The sequence below is a fragment of the Papio anubis genome, chromosome 15, assembly GCF_008728515.1.
Source record: "Papio anubis isolate 15944 chromosome 15, Panubis1.0, whole genome shotgun sequence".
Lineage (NCBI taxonomy): Eukaryota > Metazoa > Chordata > Mammalia > Primates > Cercopithecidae > Papio > Papio anubis.
The window spans coordinates 45906831-45929321 of NC_044990.1; the positions used below are offsets into that span (position 1 = coordinate 45906831).

A 22491-nucleotide genomic window follows, 5' to 3' on the forward strand; every position below is an offset into this window, starting at 1 on the left:
TTACCACTGAGTCTAAAAAAGTTTGCAGCCAAAAAATATTTTTATGCCCTCAGTTTGATACTCTGGATTCTAGTTAATATGATCATCTAAAATCATAAAATGCCAGATTTCCTGCTTTGTTGAGAGTAAAACTCATAAAAATTTATTTTTCTTCTCCTAATTTGTAGTATAAATATATAAGATAATTAGTCATGAGAATCAATAAGAAAATATAATACAAATATGCAAATTATTATTTTACCTGTATATTCATGATTAATGTGTTAAATATGCATTTTAAAATCACAAGACACCATTAAAAATGGTCAATGATAGTAGTTTAGCATCTCTGGCAAAATTTTTGGTTCAAAATAGCGAACAGAAAATATAAAATAGATTTATATAAGATCAAACTACATTTTGGAAAGTTAAGTCTAAAATTATTTAACAACAAAATGCACACATTTGAGATCAATATTAATCTTAAATTTTGGCTATTGTTTTAAAGTAAATTTCTTGTTTACCTGTGAATAAATTAGAAAAACATGAGAGCATCTTTAAACTGTATTTTATCCAAAAACACACTATTAGAATAATATTTAATATTATAATATTTTGAAATTATTCGATGTTAATAAACTTTTAATTCTAATCCATTGTCCATATCAAGTTTTTTGTAATATGTATTTTTACTACACTCTCCACAGTCCATATTGTTTCTGCTATGGTATAACAGTGTGCATTTCAAATGTACATTGAACTTATTTGCAAAATGTAGAATACACAAGTGTTCTGTTTCTCTTAAACTATACTAGAAGTAAAGTCCTTGGTATACTTTTACAAGTACACATATAACCACTGGAATTTACAATAATAAGGTATTTTTATTGCTATAAAAGTATTTTTAATTAAATGGTTATAAAGATAAGTTATTAATGATTTTACTACACTCTCCACATCCAAGTTTCTGCAGTAAAAGTTGCATTTCAAATTACATAACTATTTGCAAAATTAGAATACACAGTGTTCTGTTTCTCTTAAACTATACTAGAAGTAAAGTTTGGTTACTTTTGTAACATAAACCCTTTATTTCAAAAGTTATTTTTCTATTTGACTAAAAATGTATTTGTAATTTGTTATATTAACAAAATACCTAGAAATAACCTGTGATGTTAAGAAAATAAAAATCAAATCTTCTAGTGCCCACATAATTAAAGGTAACTATAGCGTTTCTGTAATCATCTTAAATCTCTAATTTTGATATGGGTACTACAAATAATGGAAATAATATTCATCTTGAATGAATCTATTTTCACTCACTATGTTTCAATCTGTTTCAATCTTCTATTACTGTAAAATTTGAAGAGTTTTTTTGCAGACTTTTTACAAAACTCCCATTTATTTCAGAATTGTCTAATGAATTAGATTTTTAAAAAATACTTTGTAAGCAATCTATGACCTTAGACTGCTTGAGTCTATATAACATTGACATAAGCTCTGTTAATTTAGTAACTATTTCAGCACATTTCCAAGTGCTTTGACTTATATTTATTCTCAGTTAAGTTTATAATCTTTGAACACAGAAAATTTATGTATATGCATTTTATCTCCTTAGTAAAAATATTCTTACCGTCTCTATAACATGATCAGTTTTAACGGTCAGTTCTACCTTTTCTTTTGCTGTTCCACTATGTACAATAGCTGTTTTCACATTTGAATTCTGCAACACATATAGAAGTAGTAAACATGGATGGAACGCCTACACTCAATGCTGGCCTTAACATCAAGACTACATATTTCATATCTTAGCAGTTTAACATTTTAATCAAGAATTTTAACTCACTGTTTTACTCTGGCCTTTGATAATGTCAGACTCTTTTTTTTAAATTGTATGCTTTTAAAATCCAACAATTTAATTGAAATTTTGTTGTTTTTCTTTCCTAGGGAAATATATCCTCTTTAGTTATTTTGATGTAATATTTTATTCTAATAATCTTTGGTTTGTCTTATCTTTAGCACCTGGTTCTCCCAGAACTTTTGTTTTATACTGATTACTTACAGTGCTGTTTATAGCCTCCATATAATTTACAATATTGAAATTATTGTCCCCAATACACTCTTTAAACACATACAAAAAAAATGAGGGACTTGACACCAGAAGAACATTCAATTTTTCTTGTGCTATTACATCTTTCTTTGTTTTACTTAAGAGAGAGTCAAGGTTTAACTGTAATCTTCTCTCACCCATGATGTCTTAAATGTAACTAGAGGTCTAAATAAGCTTAATTCTTATTAAAATTTAACTGTACCACACAATTTATCACTGTCCAATGTTATTAACTTTTTACTTATGTTTATTTCACCTGTTTTCTTAACTAATTTTAAAGTTTTTGTATATAAGAAATTATTCCATATTGTTTCTTGATATTCTATACTTTCATTTGGTGTACTATATTCAATAGAGGGTAAATGCCTACAGTATGAAATTTAGGCCAGGCACAGTGGCTCTAGCTTGTAATCTCAGCATTTTGGAAGGCTGAGGCAAGTGGATCACTTAAGTTCAGGAGTTCAAGACCAGCCTGGTCAGCATGGTGAAACCCTCCTCTCCACTAAAACTTACAAAAATTAGATGGGCTGTAATCCCAGCTGCTAAGGAGGGTGAGGCAAGAGAATCATTTGAACTCGGGAGGCAGAGGTTGCAGTGAGCCAAGACTGTGCCACTGCACTTCTGCCTGGGTGACAGAGTGAGACTCCATCTCCATCTAAAAAAAGAAAAAAAGAAGAAGAAGAAATTTAATGAATTAGAGGAAAACTCTTACACTTGCACACATTTTAGTTTACTAAAATTAACTACGGACTAAATTAATTCATGGACATCTTTAAGTTGGAATTGTAGAAAGTCACAAGAGATTGTCACTCCCATCCTAACGATGAGATCTACTAGATAAATTGCAAAATCTTTAAAAAAAAAAAAATATTGGGCAGTTGGGAAGTCCAAACAAGCCTAAGTGAAATAATATTCAGAAAGCAATGAGCCTCCTTTCCAGTGGCATATTTTATAGCTGCTTTCCTTCCTGGATGACATGCAGGTCTTGGAGGATCAAATACAGATGAGAGTAAGGAGGAATTAATGATGTTTTAAATAACTTTAATGGTTGCATATCAGCTAGTGTCTGGGAATAGAATTTGGTGAGGTCCTAACTGCAACCCACCAACTCTATCCCACAATCCCTTATAAGATCTCAGAGTCAGTACATCAAACAACAAGAGTTCATTTATATTCGTATCCCTTTAAATTATCCCAGGACTTCACAGATTGCAGGACATTGGCTGCTGAAGATGAAAGTAGGCAGATATACTGTGATTCCTACAGTGTTTTTCCTATGGGCAAAGCTGTAGTTCACAGAACTCAAGGAGAAGGACTGGAGAGCTAAAATAAATTGAACTTGTTTGCTAAAATAATTAAATCAAAATGTTGAACTCATTTGAAGGGTTTTCCTGAACCCTGGGCACAACTAAATAAAGTGTCAGTGACTGTGAAAAGAGTTCACTGGAAATTATCCAAAATGGAAACAGAGAAAAACGAAAGAGAGATAATAGGACAAAAGAAATATCTGGAAAGAGAATGCAAAAGGCTTAAAGGTAACAACTCACAAAGGATCTGTGGCCAATTCACAGATCCAAGAAGCTCAACAAACCTCAAGCTAGATAATACAAATAAAACCATGCAAACCGGAGTCAAATGGTTGAAAACCATAGAAGATAGTTGGCTTCCTAATAGAAACAATGGAGACCAGAAGACAATGGAATATTATTTTTTTAATTGCTAAAAAATGGTGAAACCTAGAATCTGTATGTTGGAGAATTTACACTCAAAAGTAAAAACAAATAGATTTAGCTGGCCAGAAGCTGAAATAATTAGTTGTTAGCCAAACTATGCTGAAAGAAATGTTATAAGAAATGTTTGAAGCTAAAATAAAATAAAAGAAGATAGAAGCGTGAATTTAAGAAAAATAAAAGAATGAAACTTTGTATTTTGGAGTCCCTTTTATATAAAATTGAATAAAATAATAAATAATTGTGGTAAATATTAGCAATATAAAAGAACCTGCATATTGTATGGCTTTTGAAGAAACTTGTTCACAAAGCGTCTGTTTTTGACCTTTCAGAAATTTCCTTCAGTGCCTAAAAGCTGGGACAATTTCTCTAAGGGCTTGGAGGTATGTAGTACTATTTTTTCATGTATTCATCAATAATCTGTTATATTAATTTAATTAAAGTCCTATTGTATTTACTACTGTCATTATATCTACTTTACAGCATATTTATATAGGAAGGAGTCTCTTAGGTTATCAGCTGCTTACTGAGAATATGTAATATTATATAATGCCCCAGGGATTCCCTAAATCAGGGGTCAACAAGCCCCAAGGCCAAAGACCAGTGACAGTCTGTGGTCTGTTAGGAACCAGGCCACTCATCAAGAGTTGGGCATGGGCAAGGGAAGCTTAATCTGTGTTTACAGCCACTCCCCATCGCTCTCATTACTGCTGGAGTTCCACCTCCTGTTAGATTAGCTGCAGCATTAGCTTCTCGCAGGAGCATGAGCCCTAATGTGAACTGTGCTGCAAGGGATCTGGGTTGCTCACTTCTTATGAGACTCTAATGCCTGATGATCTGTTACTGTCTCCCATTACCCTCAGATAGGACCGTCTAGTTGCAGGAAGACAAGTTCAGGGATCCCATTGATTCTACACTATGGTGAGTTGTAAAATTATTTCATTATGTATTATTAGGTAATAATAATAGAAATGAAGTGCACTAGAAATGTAATGCACTTGAATCATCCTGAAACCGTCCCTTCAACCACACCCCAGTCCATGGAAAACTGTCTTCCACAAAACCCAGTCCCTGGTGCCAAAAAGTTTGGGGACCACTGCCCTAAATGTATTAGTTGTTTGACAAGATACATGAAAATTCAATGCTGCTGGCCCCTCCTTCTATTAACAAGATCTGTTATGTTAAAGACATTCCCATCAAAGGCTCTCTAGATGCAGGTACAATAAAAGAGATGAAAAACTGACGAGTTGATGGGTGCAGCACACCAACATGGCACAAGTATACATATTTAACAAACCTGCACGTTATGCACATGTACCCTAGAACTTAAAGTATAATAATAATAATAAAATATATTATTATTCCAAAAAAAGATGAAAAACCACCATCATCATATATAATAACTATTTTAAGAATATTACTTTCTTATTAATTTATACCATTTAATTTTACAAGAAAGGATAACTGCATTTTTATGTTATATTTGTTCCATATTAAATACTTATTCAAGATACCTTTCTTTAACTGTCACTTCAGGGACTAAAGCATATATTTGGGCATCTAGCATCACATTTTGAAGGCAGCGCCACTGAAGCATTAGGGCAGATTGTCACTATAGAAAAATGGATTATGTATCCAAGTAATTGTGTCATTCATCTAGATTTGAGGTCTGTTGAGGTGTTCATGAAATAAGAACTAATTTTTTCTCCCTGAGACACCAGACATCCAGATTAAAATGAGGGAAAAAAATGGCTACTGACTCCGATGCATCTAGAGGTAGAGATACTTTATAAAATTCAGCATTCCTCCTTGGCTCAGGAAATGTGTATTTCTAAAAAATAATTGTATACTTGGATTAATTGGAAGTCTACAGTTTCATTGAACATTGTCAACCTCAGGAATTAAAATATTATCATATAAACTAAAATAGTAGGATTTTCTTGAAAATAATTGAAACCATACTAAATCATGTGCTTTTCTGAATATGTGTTCAGTTATATTGTGGCATCATAATAAAAACATGTGCCATTTTAGAGCCTATCTTAGAACAAATTGCAAAATATCTGCCAAAGTTTGTGCTGAACTTAAAACTTGTATCAGAAATTATGATTCCCAATAACTATTTGATTAATTTATGTTTGGTGACCTGAGTAAAAAACATGTATATGTAATGATGTTTACTATTTATACTTATGGCTTATGGAGCAACTTCTAGTCCTGACTTTATAGGATTTAGTAATTTGAACTAAAGATATTTCGCTGTCTGATAACCTCAAAATCGACATAGTTGCTGTTTTGAATTTTACATACATATAGGAGCCTAGTTTAGTTGTCATATCTTTTACATAGTTAATCCCTACTTTTTCAAACTTCAGTCATTATCACCTCTGGTATTCAAATTTTGACAGATGTACCTATATTAGAATATTGATGCTCAAAAATATACAAACCTAATCCTCAGAAACTGTGAATATGTTACATTACACGGCAAATATAAATAGGGTTGTAGGTAGAATTAAAATTGTTTACTGGTCTGGCTCAGTGGCTCATGCCTGTAATCCCAAGACTTTGGGAGGTTGAGGAGGGGAGATCCCAAGGTCAGGAAATCGAGACCATCCTGGCCAACATGGTGAAACCCCGTCTCTACTAAAAATACAAAAATTAGTTGGGTGTGGTGGCATGCAGCTGTAATCCCAGCTACTCAGGAGGCTGAGGCAAGAGAGTCGCTTGAACCCGGGTGGCAGAGACTGCAGTGAACCAAGATTGTGCAACTGCACTCTAACCTGGTGACAGAGCAAGACTCCGTCTCAAAAAGAAAAAAAAAGAAAGAAAAAAATTGCTTATCCAGCTGTCCTTAAAATTTGGAGATGATTTTAGAATATCTATGTAGGCCAGATGTCAACAAAGGGACCTGTAAAGCAGAAGTAGAAGGCAGAAGAGGAGGCGAGATAATGTGATGTGAGAACTGGACCCACTGTTGCTGGTTTTGAAAATGAAAAAGTGATCATGCATGTTAGTGACCTTTGAAAGCTGGAAAGGGCAAGGAAATAGATTCTTTCTTAGAGCTTCCGGAAGGAATGCTGCCCTAACGAAACCTTAACTTTAGCCCAGTGAAACTTATTTCAAACTTCTGACTCACAAAACTAAGTTAAAAGCTAGTGTTATAATCCTCTAAGATTTGGTAGTGTGTTGCACAGCAATAGAACACTAAAAGAGTACCATAACATTTAATTAGTAAACTTGGAGATATTTTTGATGGTTCTATTGCTTTAGAAAAGCTAATGTCTTTTCTCTATAATTTGTTAGGAGCTTTGTGATAGAGAAATTTTTATCTTTTCTTTATCTTCGCCCTACCATGTGGCTTGTACATAGCAAGCCCCTGGTAGATATTTTTTGAAATTTTTTATGTAATGTGAATGTGAAACTAGATAGAGCCAATAGTTATATACAGTTTAGAGGAAAAGTTTATTGGTATATTTTCCAAAAACTGCCTGAGCAGAAACAAATGAAATGTGAATTGTAAGTCAAGATGTTCGACCAGTATTTTTTCTTTCCCTATGAATACATTTAAAAAATATATATCAATATTAGTTCGCACATACAAGTTTTTATACTATTATATAAAATGAGATGATTTTAATTATATTGATGGCAGCAGCAGCCCTTCTAAAGTGGTTGCTGCCATGATGCCAGCTGCAGTGGGGGAGGTGCAGCCAGGGCTACGTGCTCCATGGAGCTGGCAGGAGCTGGGAACAGGTGGAAGCCCCACCCCCAACCAAGTTGGGAGGGCGGAAGCTTCACGCTCCCTGGCACAGGTGCAGACACCCAGTCGTGACTCTGGACCCAGGCATCCCTATGCTATTGGCGCCTGGGAGCAGGCAGGAGCCCTGGCCTCCTGGGCACAGCTGCAGTTGCCTAGCTGCTGCTGCAGTCCCAGGAATCCCTTCACCTCTGCATCCTTGGGTGCCTGGGAAGCCTCCCTTCCCCCACAGTATCAGAAGTGCCTACTCCTGCTGCCTGTCCTCTTCCTGCTCTTGGCTCTTGCTGCAATTTCAGAGCAAATTGAGGCCAAGCCTGGGTGCTGTTGCAATCTGCCAGGTGTGCACACATTCAGAGAAGGTCTGACGTGCTAGCTCTCTGCCACCTCGGCCCCCTCTGGAAGTTAGGTACTGAGGAGCATGAGAGGGAGGCTAAGGGGGTGCTGAGAGCAGCTTGGTGTGGGCCTGCTGACACCCCTTGGCATGAACAGCCTAGGTGTCATGGGCATATTAGACAGCAGGTTAATGGTGGCAGTAGGCAGACAGGCTCCTGGGCAGAAAGGGACAGGTCCCTGGTGAAATCCCACCTTCAGGCCAGAAAGGGCTGGATGCCTGTGGGCCGGGCTGCCAGTTCTGTGGACCAGAATGAGAACTTATGGTGCTTTTTTTGGGCATGCCCATAGACCAATCAGCGTGCACTTCCCTTCCTTCTGAGGCCCATAGAAATGCCAGACTCAGCCAGACTGAAGCAGAAGATGGGACAACCTGTCTTCAGGGAGGAGCTACCCACTGCGGGTCTTCTCTGAGCTGTTTTGTAGCTCAATAAAGCACCTCTTCGCCTGGCTTATCTCACTTGTGTATTTACTTCATTCTTCCTAGAAGTGGGAGAAGAACTCAAGACTTGCCAAATTGCAGGGCTGAAAGTGCTGTAACACAAACAGGGCTGAAACATGCCCCTTATTTGTCACATTGTAGGCGATGAGAAGAAGAGAGAGAAGAGCTGTGACCCTTTGGGGAGCCCAGACTTAGCAGTTCCCCAAGCCAGGGCTGTGACACTCTGGGGCTCTGCAGTTCCTGGCATCTCCAAGTTTCTGGACACCACCACGTTCCCCAGTGCTTGCAACGGAAACTGCTTGCTGTATGTCTGGTCCAGCCACAGCATCAAAGGGAGGTGGCACCCGTGCTGGTGCCTGGAACTGCCCACCCTGTCACAGTCAGTGTACTTGACTGTACGCAGTGACCAGACCCCACACTCACGTGCTCTTGCACCCCTAGTCGCTCCACGCCTGGCTTGCCTTTAGCAGGGATGGGATCTGGGCAGATGGCACAAGCCAAGCGCAACCTGCCAGACTGACTAGGCTTAATGAGGCCAGTGGGCCTGAGAAAAACTTGAGCAAAGGCAACACTGGCCACAGAGGAATATGGCTGGTGAAGTGACACCCCAAGGATCCTGCGACCATATGACCTGTTGATTTGTGCATCATCTCTTCTAAACATCCTTCATAAACTAAGGATACTATTATTTTTGCTGACTTACTTTTTTATACTCACTGATGTTGGAAATTTATATATAGCATTGTGAAAAGCCACAAATTAATATTAACCAGCAACAATTATTTATTTATCCAATTCCTCTTGAATTGGTTGGTTGAGTTTTTTCCTAAATATATCTAAATAAACATAACTTACCTTCAGCTTAATTAATTTTGCCTCTGCTCCTGAAATGTGCTCTCATATGCAACAAAATAATTTTGATGCCATTTATCTGAAATATTTGATACATTTTAATTGTTCACAACTTATAAAAACAGAAAAATAAAATGACAGAACCACTTCTATACTGTATACCTCTTCTCACATTTGATCAGTTCTTTAATGACTTCCTCCAAATCTTTCTTCATAATTCCTCTTATCCTCTTGCCTGAGTTCATTTGGGCTGCTATAACAGAATAACATAGACTGGCTAGCTTATAAACAGCAGAAATTTATTTCTCACAGTTTTGGAGACTGAGAAATGCAGGATGAAGCAGACAAAAGATTTGCTGTCTCGTGAGGGCCCACTTCCTGGTTTATAAATGGCCGTCTTCTTGCTGTAACCTCACATGTTGGATGGGGCAATGGAGATCTCTGGAGTCTCTCTTGTAAAGGCCCTCATTCTATCTATGAGGACTCTGCACTCATGACCTAATCACCTTCCAAAGCCCCCACCTCCTAATACCATTATATTGTGGGTTAGGATTTAAACATATGAATTTTGAGGGAAAACAAATTTGCAGTACCTCCTAAATAGTTAGATTTTTTCTCTCTTACTTTCAATATTTTGCACTGAACAGTTTCAAGTATATTTAGCTAATGGCAAAATGGAATTTATTTCCTCACATTTGTCTCTTTTTTATGTAATCATATCATGATATCATCTGCTTTGCTTATGTAGAGGAGAACTCTATATGCTCTTTTAGAAGATACTGAGTGGACGCCTGTAGTCCCAGCTACTCGGGAGGCTGAGGCCGGAGAATGGCGTGAACCCGGGAGGCGGAGCTTGCAGTGAGCTGAGATCCGGCCACTGCAGTCCAGCCTGGGTGACAGAGCAAGACTCCGTCTCAAAAAAAAAAAAAAAAAAAAAGAAGATACTGAGTGGACTTAATCAGTACAACCATGTTGCATTAACTTCTATATAAGCCAAATTCCTGAAATTATATATGCACATGCATGCACACACACAGACTCTTACAGCCTTTGAGGAACCGTTGAACATACGGACATGGCATTCCGAAACTTGTCAGACCTGGGAATAGAAATTGTTTTACAACATTGCTGTCTTCCTTTTTTATATCTAGAAATATTATAGAGTTAGTTATGTTAACTCTATCATGTAAATTTGTATAACCATAATTTAATATAAATAAGAAAAAAATTCTGTCTTTTTAAACCAAATACAGCTTATTTGTGTACTTAAACTAGGCAGAGAAAACTTTACTGAGAAGTCAATCTCTTCGACTATCAACTGCTTTGATAATAATATCTGTCATATTAATAACAACTTGCTTTTTGAGTATTCACTTTAGTTATTTCAGTGTTGTGTACATTATCTTGGAAGCACATGGACTTTAGTCACTCTGAGGGACTCAACTCCTTGTATTTACTGTATTTAAATGACACTTCTCTTACTTCTCTACTTTAAATTTCATTTATAATGGAGTTAACATTAGTGATCTCATAGTTATATAACTTCTTTATACCTATACTCTGCTTACTAACCATCAATAACATAACATTCCTTTACTGCATTCACAGTTATTTATTAAATGGTTGTTGAATTTCTGGGTCTACTTAACTTTATTTCATCACTGTCAACCTCCTCAAATACCTAGTCAATCCTACTTGGCCTATTCACTAGACCTCCAGGGCATGAATTTCTTTCACCAAATTGGCTACCATGCCCTCTGCAAGAAGGTATACTGACATGTAATTTGTTCACTGTCCTCTGTTGTCATGTGCTAATTTCAGAGAATATTGCTCTACTTGTCCTATATGGCCCCACAGCTCAGAATGTGAAAAAGCTGTAGAGCTGGCTTCATGAATGTGTGACCTTTGCAGTTGTACTGTGCTTGATTTAATGCTCTGTTTTTGCTGCTTTGAATTTCTTAATTGAATTTCAATCCAATGTTAATTTCTGGAAAGGGTCTTTATCTAAACAAAGGCAAAGGATGATGTGCATGAAAGGAGGAGATACATGTAACATCCGTGTGTGCCATTCCTTGCAAACCCATTCACCTATAGCATTGTGACACCCCATAAGCATAGAGTTTTGTAAGCACTCAAAATGTTTAGAACTTGAGGAAGTCACAAAGCCAGTACAAAGTACAAGAAAGCTTACACTTTCCACTCAAATCATAACTTATTCCAAACACAGAAAGAAAGTGTTGGCATTCTACCAAAATGAATCACCAGGCAGCTCTACAATATTCTTTCTTGTGCTACTTCCTTGGATAGCCTCTTACTTAAATTAAAAACAATGAAATGGGACGGGAAAGATAAGGAAATCCATAATCCCTTTTTTCAATCATTCCTTAATCATCAGTAAGTTTGAAGCAGAGAGAGTTGGTAGAATATGCACATATCATAATTACAAGAAGAACAATTTAGCCAGGGTTGTGCAGCATTTCTGCTGTTTTGGTCATAATAAAGCAGATAGGTGTGTTTGAGCTGTGAAATACAAATTATGGGCTGGGTATAGTAGCTCACGCCTGTAATCATAACATTTTGGAAGGTCGAGGTGGGAGGATCACTTGAGTCCAGGAATTTGAGCAGCCGAGGCAACATAGTGAGAACCTGTCTCTACAAAAATAAATACATAAATAAATAAATAAATAAATAAAATTAACTGGGTGTGGTGGCACGTGTCTGTGGTCCCAGCTACTCTGAAGGCTGAGGCAGGATGATTGCTGGAGCCCAGGAGGTAGAGGTGAGATGAGGCTGCAGTGACCTATGATTACACCACTACACTCAGGCTTGGGAGAAACAGCGAGGCCATGACTAAAAAAAGACAAAAATAAAGAAATATGAATTGTATATTTTGGGTAATTTTGCATACAAATTAAGTATTTTATATTTGCCTTTAAAATTGCATTGCACAATATAAAAATAAATGGCTAATTCATGCTATTAAATAAAGTTATATTTTGCCTTACTTAGAAAAATATTAAATCACAATGAGTCAAGAAAGAGCCAATGAAAGAAAAAACCTTTATGTTTTAATATTTTAATAACACCATTTTTGCTTTTTGAATAAGGTATCCCAATTTTCAATTTGCGTTATTTCCTGCAAATTATCTAGCCGCCCGTGAATGGCAGTGTACTATTACAAATGGAGTTTGCTTTTAGAAACATCAAGACTTAGGACTGACTCACAGCTTGTCTCTGTGGCTGTGTGTACATGGATAAACTACGGAACTTGAATACCTGGGCTATATTTTATTATTTTTGAGGTAGAGATAACAACAATCTCCTTTAAGAGTCTCTGTAATAGAGTAAGATGCATGATTTCCCTAATAGAGTGAAGAGCAGGTGTACTCTTAACTGGATATGTTTCCTTACCTCTAGTTTGTTTCTCTGGGTATTCTGAGTATCACTCACTTAAGAATTGACCCAGCAAAATCAAGTTGCATTCTAATGTTTAGTGATGTAGGTGTGATGCGTGAGAAAAGTACCATCAACCTACCTTGCTCTCTACTTTCAAAAGCAAGAGAGAACTAAACCTTCTATCATAAAGTGAGAACAACAGTAAAAGAGCCAGGTTTCTATCCAGATTTCTATTGGGTCTCAAGACTCCTTTGTCATACTTCAGGAGTCCTTTGTAATAGAATAACGACAACACAAATGAGACCTCTCTCTCCTATGCTCCCAGCAATAGATATGGGTAGATTTTAGTGTTAAACATTTAAAAGCTGTGCTTCAGTATGGAACACTGAAGCCAAAATATGTTCCTCTCTACACTACCTCCTTCTTTACCCAACATAAGGACTTTCTCTCATCTCTAAGCAAGATTGTGTTTAAATTTATTTAGTCTTTCACCTCAATGAAATAGAAATTCAACATTTAACGAAACAGATTAAGCTGAAAAGATTTTGTTTCCTATCAAATACGATTGCAAGGAATATTCAGATATTGATCACTCTGCCCTTGCTTTCTGCCTACATGAGAGATTCTTCAACTGCCCAAATCCTGGTGAACTCCACATATGAATGTATCTTTAGGAAGTAGAGGTTGACCTTGTAGAAATTGTCTACAATGCAGGTAACCTCTGAAGAACGTTTCGACAAGTTTGAAAAGTAGGAGAAATAGTTCTCTGACAACTGCGATCTCAGAGGAAGAGGGCCATTTTACTGGTTATCTGAAAACATTGTAAAACCATTTCCCTGGTTATCAACATATAATTTAGTTTGAGAAGAAGGGGTAAACAGAGCTAGGCATGCTTGAAAACATCAACCTCAGATTTTTTATCTCTTCCTCTGCCCCCTTCCCAGCTACTTTATTCGTTGCCAGTCTCTTTGCCATAGCCTCCAGCACGGGAACACAGCAATACCAGGAATCTTGGGCCTTATAAAAGGAGATTCTGAGGGGAAGACTTTTCATAAAATCCTCATGTATTTCTCCTCTATTACTAAGTTCACAACCTTCCATGTCTAATCTCCACCAAAGAAAAATGAAACATTAATTATGTATAATAAGCATAGGTAGGAGCCAAAAATATTTGTTAACTATATTAAGAGGTTGTTCATATATTGTAAGAAATAAAATAACTCATGTATTTTCAGATATAAGTTTTTATATCATATCCTGTATATGAAGAAACTAAAATACAATAATAGAAGAAGGAAATTTTATCCATGATATGGCTTGGGTGTATGTCTCCTTCAAATCTCATGTTGAGACATGATCCCCAGTGTTGAAGGTGGGACCTGGTGGGAGATGTTTGAGTCATAGGAGTGGATCCCTCATGAACGGCTTGGTGTCACCCTCATGGTAATGAGTGAGTTCTCACCCTGAGTTCACATGAGCTCTGGATGTTTAATAGAGTGTGGCACCTACCTCCTCTCTCTGTTGCTCCCTCTTTCACCATGTGATATGCCAGCTCCCACTTTGCCTTCTGCCATGGTTGTAAGCTTCCTGAGACCCTTGTCAGGAGCAGATGCCATCAGTATGCTATGCCATCACTATGCTTCTTGTACTGCCTGCAGAACCATGAGCCAAATACATCATTACCTAGCCTCAGATTTTTTTTTTATAGCAATTTCAAACAGACTAATACAATCCCAGTTGGTCAAATCAGCAAAATAAACCAAAGCAGCCAAATATCCCATGTTGAAATGGTACAAAAATTTAATTTTTCTGACATAGAGCTTGCTTCTAAGTTTGATATAATGAATATCTTGAGTCATATGTATGAATACATATTGATATAGACACATTGTACAAATATAACATTTGATTTTATATTTTAAATCATTTGTTGATTTGTGTATACAACATATTTTAGCACGTGAAAAAATTTGACATATACAAAATTAAACTTGCTTATGCCAATGAGTGCTAAAAATACAAGACTTTTTAAAAATAAAGGTATATCTTTCAGGAACGGTATACAATTCCTCTCATGATCTTCAATTAAACTACCAACAGAAATTTTCTGACATGTTAATGTGCCAGTTTGTCTTATCTTTTGTTTGTACTTTGAAGTAAGACTTTATTTTCCCTCCCTTGGAATGCCATCATGAATGCAGATATATGAAGACACTCAGTTTCTAATCAAATACGTCAAAATATGTTCTATTAACTTTGTCTTTCTCTCATTTTAGAAATGAGGTATGACTTTTACTCTGAGGGAATAATACATCATCATTCCTCAACATATCATATTATGTGTTTTCTATTAGGCTAATTTTGGAATAATAATATGAAGAATAAAACTAAAATTTGAGTGACAACAGGTGTGTAAATAATAGCCCAGTACCATCAAGCAATAGTCCATCTGGTATAAAATTGGTATGAGACAAGTACTTTTAGAGAAAACGTGAGCTTGCCAATCAGATTTCCTTTCCTGTTTCATGAGAAGCCAGTTTTGGCTACCTTAGACATCTTTTGATATACAAGTATCAGTCCACCAATTTTAATTTTAACAAAGCTCTAGAAAGTCTACTCAAAAGATACATATATCTTCAGTAGCCAAATTATATTCTCAATATTATGTAGGTAGTTTTCTCTCAGATTTGAGAATTTGTTGCAGACTTTTATGGAAAAATTGAGATTGCCTTGAACTATTTAACAGGTTTGTTTTAGGAAGATACTGCAAAAAAACACCTTTTCCTCCACTAAATTAATAGAACTGACATTGATAGGCAAGCAGAATCTTTAAAAAGCCAAGAATAGCAGTTCCTAAAAAACTTTGATATTATCTAGCACATCATTTTAACTTCACAGAAAATAAAACTGAGATTCACAAATATAATGGTTAACCCAATACTAATTACCTAGTATGGGCTCAATAAATATGATTTCCTAATATTTTGAAAATTTCACCAATTTTCACATGTTAGAAATAATAATGCAGAACACTGTGCTGGGAATTCTGAGGGCTACAGAGGAAACAAAGCAATATCTATTTCCAAGAATGAAATGACATTTACATAAATAACAGAATATTAAGTCATCGAACAGACATGTACTGTGTCCTTACAATGCAGTCAGCATTGTGTGAGTTAATGATGGAGTGATAGTGAACACAGCAGTCATGTGCATGGTTTTCTGGAATTTAGAGCCAATTGAGAGAAATTTGGTTAACAACTGAATATATAAAAATATATAATTACACATATGGTAAGCGCTTTGAAAAAAACATGACATAAGAGAACATATTACAGGGAACCTAAATTATACTGAAGTTTAGGGAAGCTTTCTTTCAAAAATGATCCTAGACCTGTTACCTGAAGGGAGTCTCAATCCAGACCACAAGAGAAGGTTCTTTGATATCGTACAAGAAAGAATTTAGGGCCGGGCGCGGTGGCTCAAGCCTGTAATCCCAGCACTTTGGGAGGCCGAGACGGGCGGATCACGAGGTCAGAAGATCGAGACCATCCTGGCTGACACGGTGAAACCCCGTCTCTACTAAAAAAGTACAAAAACTTAGCCGGGCGAGGTGGCGAGCGCCTGTAGTCCCAGCTACTCGGGAGGCTGAGGCAGGAGAATGGTTTGAACCTGGGAGGCAGAGCTTGCAGTGAGCTGAGATCCGGCCACTGCACTCCAGCCTGGGCGAAAAAGGGAACCCCTCCTTTAGAATATAAAAAAAAAAAAAAAAGAAAGAACTTAGGGTGAGTCGACAGAGTAAAATGAAGTCAAGATTATTACAGAAGTAAAGAAACAAAAGAATGGCTACTGCATAGGCACAGCAGTCTCGAGGGCTATTAGCTGGCTATTTTTACGGGATTTTTTTGGTCATATGCTAAACAACGGATGGATTTGAAAAGTTAAAAATTTAAAAATTTACCTGTATGGTCTAAAAAGGAGAGCTTTTCAGTTCTGGCAACTCCTTTAAAAATGGGTGGGGAGTTTCCAGAACTGAGGATTCCTCCCCTTTTTAGAGGATGTGGGATAACTTCCAGACATTGCCACGACATTTGGAAACTATCATGGTATTGGTGGGGGCGGCTGTTAGCTTGCAAATGTAATATAATTAGCATTTAATGAGCAGTGAAGACTGCCAGAGGTTGCTTTCATTGCCTTGTTGGTTTGGGGTGGGTTTTGACTTCTTTACCACATCCAGGTTTGTTTGTTTGTTTTTTGTTTGTTTGTTTGTTTTGTTTTTGTTTGTTTGTTTGTTTGTTTTTTTGAGACGGGGTCTTACTCTCTCATCCAGACTGGAGTGCAGGGGCATGATCTCAGCTCACCGCGCAAGCTCCACCTCCCAGGCTCAAGTAATTCTCCCGCATCAGCCTCCCGAGTAACTGGGACTACAAGCCCACATCACTACTGCCTGGCTAATTTTTGTATTTTTAATAGAGACAGGGTTTCACCATGTTGGCCAGGCTGTACTCAAACAGATCCACCAACCTCAGCCTCCCAAAGTGATGGAATTACAGGCTTGAGCCAATGCGACTGGTTCATCTCGTTTTATCAGTGTGGTCTTTGTGACCTATATCTTTTGAAACAAGATGACCTCCTGTCTTAACTTGTGACTAACAAAGCCTAGCCTCCTAGAATCGCATCTCAGCAGGTCTCAGCCTCATTTTTACCCCGCCCCCTATTCAAGAGGAAGTCACCCTGGTTCAAATGCCTGACAGACTGAGATCCAAAACAAAACAAAACAAACAGGTACAATCCTGAAACAGGAGAAAATATTGTATGCTTTAAAATTTATAAAAAGATCAATGTGGCCAGATCTTAGAAAAACACGAAGAGGCTAACTTGAGATGGGGATGGAGGAGGGATGGGGATGGGGAGAATTTACTTAGGGCATATCTGTGGCATGAATTGTCTTTAAGTTCAAAAAGCATGATTGTCATGCGCGTCCGTGTGAAGAGACCACCAAACAGGCTTTGTGTGAGCAATAAAGCTTTTTAATCACCTGGATGCAGTCGGGCTGAGTCCGAAAAGAGAGTCAGGGAAGGGAGATAAGGGTGGGGCCGTTTTATAGGATTTGGGTAGGTAAAGGAAAATTACAAAGGGGAGTTGTTCTCTGGTTGGCAGGAGTGGGAATCACAAGGTGCTCAGTGGGGGAGTTTTTGAGCCAGGATGAGCCAGGAAAAGGACTTTCACACTTAAGGCACGGTCATCACTTAAGGCAAGGACCGGCCATTTTCACTTGTTTTGTGGTGGAATGTCATCAGTTAAGGCAGAGCAGGGCATTTTCACTTCTTTTGTGATTCTTCAGTTACTTCAGGCCATCTGGGCGTATAGGTGCAAGTCACAGGGGATGCCATGGCTTGCCTTGGGCTCAGAGGCCTGACAATTATGGATGATCTTAATCCGATCATACTTTGTTGTTAAAAAATATATCACTATTACGAGTTTTAGTATTTGCTTTTTTCATCTTTCATCTGGCCTTAGAACTCAGCCTTAATGCTAGCTCAGTTCTTTCCTTATACAAATTTGTGAAGACTTCATAGAGCAATCAGATGTCAAGAACTATCCCCTCATTCCTCCACACACCTACATGCCTACATGCTTTGATATCTAAATTATATAATACCAAAATAAGTTTTACCTTTAATTTGTCATTTTGGTCAGGCTAGCCCTGCCTATTGTTATCCCAGTCTAATATTTTAAATTTGATGAATTTATCAATATAACATACTAAGTGACTACCTAAAGTTGAACAATAATGATTATTAATATATGTTTTGAAATTAGCACAACTCATTGCTCATGTCATGTAGTAAAGCCGGAGATACCAAGGATATGGCTCCTGCATTGGCTGCATCTACTTCTTAATAGATATCTTAGCAAGTGTTAAACACAATTGATTTTTTAAAAGTATTGTATTAGTCTATTTTCATACTGCTATAAAGAAATACCCAAGAGTGGGTAATTCATAAAGGAAAGAGGTTTAATTGATTCATAGTTCCACATGGCTGGGGAGATCTCTGAAAACTTACACTTATGGCTGAAGGTGAAGGGTAAGCAAGAACCTTCTTCACATGGTGGCAGAAGAGAGAAGTGCAAGCAGGGAAAATGCCAGATGCTCATAAAACCATCGGATCTCATAAGAACTATCAGGAGAACAGCATGGTAGAAACCGTTGCCATGATCCAATCACTTCCCTCCCTCAACATGTGACACGTGGGGATTCCTATTCAAGATGAGATTTGACTGGAAACACAGAGCCAAACTTGTTAGGTATCGAGCTTATTACTTCTGGGCCTGGTTCCAACACTCCAATGAAAATCATTAAGCTTTGATAGAGTATTTTAGGCTGATGTCAAAATTTGCACCTGAAATTTTTGTAATGATCTTCATAATTCCTTCCACACTCTTTTTCTGATTTATTGATACAGATAAATGACATTCCAAATTGGGATTTGGAGTCATGGTATAACAGAATATTTATGTGAGGAAAAAAGCCATGGAAAGTAACAGTCGTCTTATCTATTCAGACATAGAAAGCAACGTTGAAGATGGGGAAGAAAGCCACAACTGTGCACTTATCTGCTTCCAATAATAGTTCTATTCATGAACAAGCAAAGCCTTATCAATGAGAGGTTTCAATAAAACAGTTTGAAGGTGAGTTTGGGACAATTAAAGAGAGAGCTCAAGAGCTTGATTGTGACTCCTTTCGCAGAGACCTATGCTAATGCACCTTTAATTCTCTGTTAATCCATTAGGATATGTCTTAAAATTTTCTCAGATTTTATTCACATGCTTGAAGGCCTTTTTCTCCAGTCTACAACTTCCAATATACTTACAAAATTAGCAATCTATCATCCTCATTTACTTTATTGTACTATAATTAAAATTAATAAAAATTAGAGTTTTATAGTTAAATTAAACAATACAAAGTTTTATAGAGAAAAAAGTTAAAGTACCACCCATTTCCCATCTATTATTAACCCAGCATACAGATTACACAGGAGTGAGTAAATGCTGTCAATATTTTGGTGTGTGATGATGTACTTTGAAACCTTTTATTGTATGCACAAATTATGTATGTGTGCGGTCATGAGTGTGTCTGTATAATTTTTCTTGTTATTTTATTATGGGAATTTTCAGATATAAAGAAAATTTGAGGGACTGGGCACGATGGCTCAGTAATCCCAGGATTTTGGGAGGCTGAGACTGGTGAATCACTTGAGGTCTGGAGTTTGTTACCAGCCTGTGTGACAGAGCGAGACCGTCTCAGAGAAAAACAAAAAGAAAATTTGAAAAAAGTTCTAAACAGCTGACATTATGCTATGTTTCCTTTATTACATGTCTACCTGTCATCTCTTTATCCCCCAGCCAACTATCAAATCATTTTACCTTTTCAATGCATTTTAAGGTACAATGCAGATATCAGTATCCTTATCCTTAAACATTTCGGCACGCAAATCATTACTCAGGGTTCAGTATCTAGTCACTATCCTTTCTTTTATACTTTTAAAAGTAAGATGTATTAATGTATAATTTATATACAGTACGACTTACTCTTTTCAGATGTATAGTTCTATGAGGTTTGACATTTCTGTCAAATTCAAGTTGTAGGATTTTCCTATTACCCCCAAAAGTTCCCGTGTTATCTCTTTGTATTTAGTAATTTTCCCCACTCTCAGCTCTAGCAATCACTGTTCAATTTTTTTTTCTATTTGTTTTTTGTTGTAGGGTGAAATAAATGAAGTCATAGGATATCTGTGTGCTTTGCCACATTCTGGAATGTGAACTTTGTATTCCCTAAAATAGGCTTATGTAAAATTAATTCTTTCATTTTCAGTAATCTGTTCAAATTTCCTTTTAAATTCTTTCCTTTCAATTCTGCTTTCCATTTGAATCCAGTTCTGTTTTCATACCACTACCTAGTTTTTACATTTCAGTAAGATCTCCATTACAGTAAGATAAAGCCCAGCTGTAATGGCCCTACTGGCTTGCTTTTGCCTTGCAATCTAACAAGAAAAATTTGTATTTCCTGAGGGCCATTATTGGTTTAGCTCCAACATCTTATAACTTTCATTCAAGACAGCCTATACATTTTCATTATCTTGGTAAATCTCAGAATGCTTTGTTTTGCATTCTGAGATTCCTTGATGAAGAGGAGGGTCTGTTCAGTCTGTTGGGGGACTGAGGATTTTATTTTTATTTCTCACTATTCTTTATTGAGGCAGATGAGATAAATAGTAATATCCACTGTAAGGTTTTAAAAGTTTGAAAGGATTTACACATTTTTCTGCAAGTTAAATTTTATCCAAATTTTAGACTACAAACTGTATTTCAGTAAATCTACATAGTAATAGTGAATATACATATTTAAGTGAATGGATACCTTGCGCATAATTTAGGAATTTGGACTCATAATGTCAAATAGTGACATGTACATTCTCAAAGATACAATCATTTATATGTGAAATTTTATTCATATTAGCTAAAGATAGTTATGAGAAAGCAAACCTTTAAATAGTTATCATATATTTAAATTATATTTCCATTGGGTTTTGTCCATGAGGCAGAAAGACTCAGAATCCTGAACAGTCAGCAAACAGATGAAGGTGGGATTTGGGAGAAGCTGTAATAAGTTAAAAGCCTGGTGCAAATATGAGCATGAAAATAGGGCAGAAATCTCAATACAACCAGGAATAGGTTTGAATTAAGTCAAAAGACCAGAAATCAAATAGAATAGGTGGTTGTCAGAAGAAACACTACATAGATTCGGGAGTTCATAAATTGCTTATTAAGTTAGAATCTTTACAAAGTGTCAAATTTTGACATTGTGGAAGAGGTTTGGTCTATAGAATTAACAATAACAGTGGTTAAGCAATTGTAAGTAGGATTCTAGAGTAAATTGTATTTGTCTATTGACATTTCCTTTTCTCTCTCACAGATTTTCTCCTTATTCCTTGTTTTTCTTTTCTTCACACTTTGTTCTTCAATATTGCTATATATTCTCATTAGTTTAACATAAGAATAAAATGATTTTGTTTTACCCAACATACAGAAATACAAATATACAATTGTAGAGTATAAAAATATAAAGAAACATAGTATTAGTAAACATCATAAATGCACTGAGAGTACTTTCCTTTTGATAATTAAAAATCACTTTGTAGAAAGAATACAATTCGTTTTTATTATTTAATATTTCATTAGAAAAGGACTTGGTCTATGAAACACCTCTGTCAATTGAGAAAACTGATCATTGAGTGTACCTGTGTGGTTTGATAATTCTTATCTAGGAATGACACAATAATAAATTCATCTGTCTTCTAGAAATGTTTATATTTGTGCTTTGCCTATTGTCAATATACTGTCACTATTCTCAGCACGACCACAAACAGAAAAGGCAAAACTAAAAGGACATTTTACTTGGCTAATTTTAAGTGCTTTTAGTTTCAGTCATGTTGAGAGATCTCTTTCTTACTTTTTCTATATTATGTGATTTGGTAAATATTTATGTACCTTCAGGTGCCTATGGTTACCAATTATGGGCATGGTATAAATTGCAACTTTAAAAGAAAGGCACAGTAATGTAAGAACTTTTGTATTTTTTGTCGTGCCTTTTGGGTTAACCATAAAAACAACAAAGAACTGCTTACTAAACTTTAATTGAACTTATTTGCTTCATTTTATTGTGGTTTTAATAGCATGCAAGAATAAACAATTTTAAAATGAAAATCATTACTATGAAACATAGAATATCAAAAATCATAACATAATTTAACCCTATAATTCTACAGCTGAA

The 22491-nt window shown here is 36.3% G+C and overlaps 1 long non-coding RNA gene across 1 annotated transcript in view; it reads left to right on the forward strand.

The window, feature by feature from the left end:
• Window positions 1-19886, forward strand: part of LOC110741704 — a 65470-nt gene extending 45584 nt beyond the window's left edge. Inside the window, exons 2-4 of the long non-coding RNA XR_002518410.2 lie at window positions 4149-4199; window positions 4680-4737; window positions 19124-19886. This is a non-coding gene — a long non-coding RNA (uncharacterized LOC110741704). The remainder of the gene's footprint in view (window positions 1-4148; window positions 4200-4679; window positions 4738-19123) is intronic.
• Window positions 19887-22491: the final 2605 nt, after the last annotated feature.